This window comes from Macrobrachium nipponense, chromosome 19 (genome assembly GCF_015104395.2).
Source record: "Macrobrachium nipponense isolate FS-2020 chromosome 19, ASM1510439v2, whole genome shotgun sequence".
NCBI classification, from domain to species: domain Eukaryota; kingdom Metazoa; phylum Arthropoda; class Malacostraca; order Decapoda; family Palaemonidae; genus Macrobrachium; species Macrobrachium nipponense.
This window is the reverse complement of record NC_061088.1, coordinates 1,280,681-1,288,765: the sequence shown is the minus strand read 5'-3', so window position 1 is coordinate 1,288,765 and position 8,085 is coordinate 1,280,681.

Below are 8,085 nucleotides of genomic sequence, written 5' to 3'. Positions count from 1 at the left end.
GAGGTTGGAGCTGGCATTGTACAGCTATACCATACAGTATCGTCCTGGGAAACAGAATATTGCACCGGTCACCCTGTCTCGTGCCTATTGTTGTTCTATTTCTTCAATGTCGAATCTCACTGACATCTACGAGAACCTCTGCCATCCTGGGGTCACTCGTCTTTTGCACTTTGTGTGATCCAAAAACCTCCCCTTTTCAACAGATGACGTGAAAAGAGTGTGTGCTTCTTGTAAAATCTGTGCACAACAAAAACCGCAATTCTATCATCCAGGAAAAGGAGTCCTCATGAAGGCCACCCAGCCAATGGAACGTCTTAGTATTGATTTCAAGGGGCCTCTGCCCTCTACCACGAACAACAAGTACATTCTTACGGTTATTGACGAGTATTCGCGTTTCCCCTTTGTGTTTCCCTGTCCAAACATGCATTCTAAAACAGTGATCAAATGTCTTGAATCTATCTTTAGCCTTTGTGGAATGCCTGGTTTTATTCATTCAGATCAAGGTCCTTCTTTCATGTCCCAGGAACTGAAAATGTACCTTCTCAGAAAGGGGTTGCAACAAGCAAAACAACACCTTATCATCCGATGGGGAACGGCCATGTTGAGAGATACAATGGTATTATTTGGAAATCTATTCGTTTAATACTTGAAACTCGTGATTTGAAGACTCAGCACTGGGAGATAGTACTTCCTGAGGTTTTGCATTCAGTTAGGTCGCTCTTATGTACAGCAACCAATGAAACCCCTCATGAACGTTTCTTTAGGTTTCAGCGACGCTCTAGTCTTGGAAATACATTACCATCATGGCTTTTGACTCCTGGACCTGTACTATTGCGACGACATGTTAGGTCTAGCAAACTTGAACCGTTAACTGATCAGGTTCAACTCATGAATGCAAACCCAATGTATGCAAATGTCAAATATCCAGACGGAAGAGAATGAACTGTGTCTACTCGTGACTTAGCTCCAAGTCCTGAGGGTGCAACGATTCCTGTACACCAGGTTGAATCGTTAAGAGAGATGGAGTCCCCAAATACACCTGGAGTGCAGGATGCACAAACTCATGTTACACCTGAAGTGCAGGATGCACAAACTCATGACAGTTCACAAACTCATGATAACCGACCGTGATTCTCATGTGCCCAGTGAGCCCACTGAGCTAAGAAGATCCAGTCGTGTGTCAAGGCCTCCTGATTACTACGGATGGGATTAAACCAATACATTTGTTTAGTTTAACGGTGAATTTTTCTAGAAGGGGAGAATGTAGTATTATTATTTGTTGGCAACACTGATCATCACTACCATTTTCGTTTTGGTAACACTCCACTCATTGTTTACAATGGTGGCCCGTGTTGTGGTAGGTCCTAGCTATCAAACTATTTCTTTATGTTGTTTTGTTTATTGTTATGCTTTCTAATGTTAATGTTTTGTAGCATGATTGTCATAAGTTATGTGCTTGTGTTCATGTGCGCATGAATGTTGTTAGTTATTGTTGTCTGTTTTTCTGTTACAGATGTGGTAGTTTGGTAATGTGTTGAATAAAGCTTGGAATCTGTCACCAAGTGTTTACTTTCATTACAAATATATATATATATATATATATATATATATATATATATATATATATATGTAAACGAGATATTAATCTTGTTTTTATATTTGGTATGCGTGAAACCAAAGCGGTAGGCAAACTGATACACACAATCTCCCTCTCTCTCTCTCTCCAAGCGACCAACAGCTCGCGACCTCTCTCTCTCTCTCTCTCTCTCTCTCTCTCTCTCTCTCTCTCTCTCTCTCGACAACCCCTCTCTCTCCATTCTGACAGATAATCAAAATGAGAGTCAAAGTTATATAAAAAATAAATGTTTATTTAACGATAGAAAGATAATAATCCAAGTCTCACAGACTAACTAACTTAGTTAACCCCCCAGTATTTGAAATGTCTAATCAGTAATTAGTCACACCAATTGCCTCTTCTCCCATACGGGACTCTCGGTCCCCCCTTGCCAGAATCGTCTGTTTCAAAGACACAAGAAACACACTAGTTAGCACACATAAGTTTAAAGACAAAGTTAAAGATTAAACATTCTTACAATGTGTAACAAGCCATCCCTTTCACTAAAGTAAGGTGACACTTACCCATTTCCAACCAGGATATCACTCACAGTTTAACAAAAACTCTTAGGCACCCGCCATCGTGGCTCTGCCTTTCTTCCTCGGATCTCCCTGCAAGTCTTCCATAGACTTGGCTAAAGATGCCATCATCAATGGAAGAGGCACACACGTACATATGAATGCACACTTCAACAACGCCTCATGTTACTGGTTACAACCAGTTTCCCAAAGGCACTTTGAACAAGAGCCCATGAACTCACGAACGTTGACCCGCTTAAACTATGCATCAGAAATAATTTATCAGCTTCCTCAGGTCGTTGCTTCGGCTCTGTCTCTATGCATTCCAAAAAGGTCACAGCACATCATATTGGCGTATTAAATATATCATTAATTATAATCCCTTTCACACACACATATATATATATATATATATATATATATATATATATATATATATATATATATATATATATATATATATATATATATATATATATATATATTATATATATATATATATATATATGTGTGTGTGTGTGTGTGTGCTTTTTTTCGGTATACACTGCATTGTAACTCCAAGTAAACATTCTATATATAGTTCGGTATTTTGTTTTGATCTCATAGCCTATATTTTGATTCAATATCATCTGATAGACACGAAACAGTGTATATACTACACCAGAAAATACAAAAAAAAAAAAAAACGATAACTTCGTGAGAGAAATGCAGCCAATGAATGGATCCCCCACCTGCCTTGACCCCTTCCCGACCTTTGCCTTTTTAACCTTGCTCTCTCTCTCTCTCTCTCTCTCTCTCTCTCTCTCTCTGTCAGTGGCATAGGGCCCTCGATTGAACCAGAATCATCCCTTCCTTCCCCGGAGGGTTCAGTCTTTTTGAATCGTCTTGCTTCAGCCTGACGCTGGAAGAGGACACACTTGACCCAGCATCCAATTTCTGCGGTTCCTGGAAGACATGACCTTACCTTACCTTACAGACCTTACAGTTCGTTCGGGTTTTGCCCCAGGTCCCTCAGTGTGAGGCGCCTCTAATGTCTACCAGAGAGTTGCTAGTACATCTTCCGGTATATTTTGCATCTTCCAATCTTGGATGGTCTGGGATGCAGTTTAGATATTTGTCGAGCTTATTCTTAAACACATCTACGCTCACTCCTGATATATTCCTCAGATGAGCTGGCAACGCATTGAATAGACGCTGCATTATCGATGCTGGTGCGTAGTGGATTAATGTTCTGTGTGCTTTCCTTATTTTTCCTGGTATAGTTTTGGGCACTATTAATCTACCTCTGCTTGCTCTTTCTGATATTTTTAGTTCCATGATATTTTCTGTTATTCCTTCTATCTGTTTCCATGCCTGAATTATCATGTAGCGTCTCTTCTCCTTTCTAGACTATATAATTTTAAGGATTGTAGTCTTTCCCAGTAGTCTAGGTCCTTAACTTCTTCTATTCTAGCTGTAAAGGACCTTTGTACACTCTCTATTTGTGCAATATCCTTTTGATAGTGTGGGTACCATATCATATTGCAATATTCAAGTGGACTACGAACATATGTTTTATAAAGCATAATCATGTGTTCAGCTTTTCTTGTTTTGAAGTGCCGTAACAACATTTCCCAATTTTTGCTTTACATTTTGCCAACAGAATGGCTATTTTGATCATTGCATAACATGTTCCTATTCATCATCACACCAAGGTCTTTAACTGCTTCCTTATTTGTGATTGTCTCATTATTAGGTTCCCCCCCTATATGCATATAGCTTTCCTTCTCTGTCTCCATAATTTATTGATTCAAATTTATCAGAGTTAAATACCATCCTATTTACCTCTGCCCAATCATATACTTTGTTAAGGTCTCTTTGTAGAGCGTTCCTATCTTCATCACAAGTAATTTCTCTACTTATTCTTGTGTCATCTGCGAAACTACTCACTACCGAATCCTTAACATTACTGTCTATGTCTTCAATCATAATAACAAACAATATTGCAGCTAGCACCGTACCTTGTGGCACACCGGATATTACCTTGGTTTCATCCGATTTCTCATCGTTTGCAATAACTATCTGTTTTCTGTTGTGTAAAAATTCTTTTAACCATCTTCCTACTTTATCTACGATATTGTGTTTTCTAATTTTCTTTGCTATTATATTATGGTCTACTTTGTCAAAAGCTTTTGCAAAGTCTAGATAAACCACATCTGTTTTTCATTTTCTGCTTTTCATATTTTTGAATATGTTCTCACGGTGGACTAACAGTTGGGTTTGTGTACTTTTTCCGGGTACGAAACCGTGTTGTCCTATATTAAACAAATTATTTTTTATTAAATGTTTCATAATAGGTTTTTCTTCATTACCCTTTCATACACTTTCATAATATGTGATGTTAGACTCACAGGCCTATTAATTACTTGCCTCTAGTCTTGATCCACTTTTGAAAGTAGGGGTGATATATGCTAATTTGTGCTCATCATAAATCTTGCCTGTATCTACACTTTGTCTTAATAATATTGCAAGTGGCTTGCGATAGAATGAACTACTTTCTTTAACAAAATAGCAGGGACTCCATCCGGCCCTGCAGCAGCTCCATTTTTAATTTCATTAATTGCCTGCACAATATCAGCTTCATTAATTTCTATGTCAGCTAAATATTCACTATTTTTCGTCCCTTACTTCTATCATTATCTTCATTATCTATTCTAGGGGTGAATTCTCTCTTATATCGTTCTGCCAGTATGTTGCAAATTTCCTTTTTTCATTCGTTAATCTCCCTTCAATTCTCAGAGGGCCTATTTCTATTCTTCTTTTATTCATCTTCTTCGCATATGAGTATAATAGTTTGGGGTTTGGGGTTTTGCTTGATATTTAATAGGGTTTTTCTTCCAAGTCCCGTTTTTCATTTTCTTTGATTGTATAATCTTTTGTTCTGCATTTTCTATCTTACTTTTTAGTTCTATAACTTTCCATGCATTTTTTTCTTTTGCAAGACCTTTTTTCCACTTTCTGATTTTCTGGAACAAGATCCTTCTGTCTCTTGGTATGCATGAATGATGTTTACTTTTCTTCTTCGGTATATATTTATCCACTATTTTCTCCAATATTTTTATATAATATCTCCGTAGTTTTACCCTTATGTCATCACTTACGAAAATGTTATCCCAATCTTTGTTTAATTCTTCATTAATTTCTGACCATTTTATATTTTTACTGTAGAAGTTGTATTTTCCATATCCTTCCCACTTTTCATTTCTTGCTTATCTCTATTTTCACTTGCTTTGGAATGAACTGTTAACTTCTATGACATTATGATCTGAAATACTCGCATTATAAACTATTATTTCTTTAACATAATTCATCTCGTTCACAAATACTAGGTCTAAAGTATTTTCCTTTCTTGTTGGCAGGTGATTTATTTGTTGAATGTATTCTAGTAGCATATCTAATAGCTTTTCAAATTGCCTCTTATCTTCTGCACTACATTACTCTCTTTTTTATATGTATAAGTACAACCACAGTCTCCTATTCGTTCTTTCCATTCTACGAAAGGAAAGTTGAAGTCACCAGATAGGAGAATAGTCCAGTCCTTGTGATTTCTACATATATCATCCAATTTTTCAATATTAAGTCAAACTCTTTAGTATTAGGAGGTCTATATATTACTATGTTCATCAATTTTTCAGATTCAAATTCTACCGCTATAGTTCACATTCTGAGTTACTATATTTCTCATATAATTTTTCCTTGTTTTTTGTCTTTCCCATATATTGCGGTTCCCCCTTGATTCCTATTTTTTCTATCTGATCTATAAGTTTTGGAACCCTTTTATTTGATCATCATTCCCAGTCTCTTGGGAATACCAGGTGGTTCACTTATATTCATTATATCTATTTTCTTTTCATTTTGGGTTAGTTCTTCTAAGTACTCTATTTTTCTTTTTGAGTTACTCGTAACTAAACCCTGCGCATTCATCCACTATGATGGTTTGCGTGTTTTTCCCCCCTTGTCTCCTTTTATCATTTAATATTGGTATAATAAGGATTTTCCCATGTCTCTTTCCTGTTCTGGTATGTTGTTCTTTTTTTCATTTCCAGAAATTCTGACATTAAAAAATCCAACTTTTCCATAATATTTGATCTTCCTTCATCATAATTATTCATTTTGTGTCTGAATCTGCAATTTTCTCCGTTTCTGCAATATCCTCTTGCATAATAAATACAGTTATTATCTCTTGAGTAGAATTTCGGAGCTGATGCTTTGAAATTTTTTTGCTGACACCTCTGCATATCTCATTGGTGGTTTGCTTTTCTCTTTTACCTGATATTCTTGATTTCTCTCTTTATTTGTTTCTTTCTTATTTTGGATTTTATCTTACATTGGTTGGTTATTTATTTGATTATGATTCATGGCTAGCAGGGGTTCATATATTTGCATTTTTTGTCGAACTTACATCCTTTTCCTTCTTTTATGTTTTTACATTATTTTTGGATGCAGATAACTCTGCAATCATCCCCATATCCATCTAAGTATGCCACATTTACCATATATTTCATAGTTTTGACATATATTAGGATGTTTGTAGTAACATCTTTCTCCAAATCTGCATTCCCCTCTTTCAAAAGGTTGCAGATTTTGTCTTTCTTGTCTATTTTTTCCTCTTTCCCGTCATTGTGTAGATCTGGGTAGAGCCTCTTCAGGATTTGCTTTTCTGTTGTCATATCGTAATTTATTTCTTCGTAGGTATGCTGCTTTATTGCCTCATATGTAGTATCAATGAGTATCTCTGCATCCATACTATCTTGTTCTTGTTTTCCTTATTTTTTTTTCTGTCAGTTTCATTTTTGTTTACTTCTCTTCCGTTTTCCTCTTCTTCTTTTTCTTCTTCTTCTTCCTCTTCTTCTTCATCCTCAACTATTTGTACATTCAATCTTGAAGAAGAAGTCATATTCAGCCACCGTGAGACCATCCGAGGTCTTCTCCTCATCTTCGTGGAAGACATGGTGTGGCGGGATCACAAGCTAGAAAAAAAAACAAGTGCAAAATCCCCCCACATTAACCTAAACGATCCACCTGCCAAACCCAACCCTCAGTCACACTTTCTCTTAACACAACAATACAGCAGGACAATTGACCTACACCTATACAAAAACAAAACAAAAAAAGCAAAACACAAGTACCTACCAACACTCCAGATACTCCGGCTTTGCTGTGCTGTCTGCCGTCGAGGTCGCAGAAAAGACCAACCACAACCCCACCCGAACCACAAGCCACAACAAAAACAACACAACAATAAAAAAGGAACACAACAACAAAACAGGAAACAACACCAACACCAAAACCAACAAAAACACCCAAAGACCACAACCAACAACTCAACAACAAACAAGAAACACAGCCACAACCTAACAACACAGCAAACAACCAAGGAACACAACCACAACTTCACACATAACAACAAAAACTCAACACCACAACAAAAGACCAATGCACAAACAATTACCAACACAAAAAAACAACAACACAAAAAAGGCAACATACACACCCACTAACAACACCAACAACAACCCTCAACTACAACAACTCACATATAATAACAGGAACTCACATACAACTCAACAAAGACCTCACAGCATAACAACTCTTAAGCAACAAAATCAACTGATAAAACAACAACTAAACAACAAACAAAACACAACTTAGCTGACTTTCAATTCCTCCAATAAACTGCTGTCTAAACTAATTATCAACACCAGCTCTCACCAAAGAAAAAAAAAAAACTCAGAACTTTGATCTCTACCAGCAGACAACCCAGCCAGAACTCACTAACAGCCAATACAGTCGTTAACTATCCATACAGCAATTACACCCGCCCTCTCTCTCTCTCTCTCTCACACACACACACACACACACACACACAGAGACCCCCCCGTTGTCAAATGGAACTCCATAACTCCTCCATTA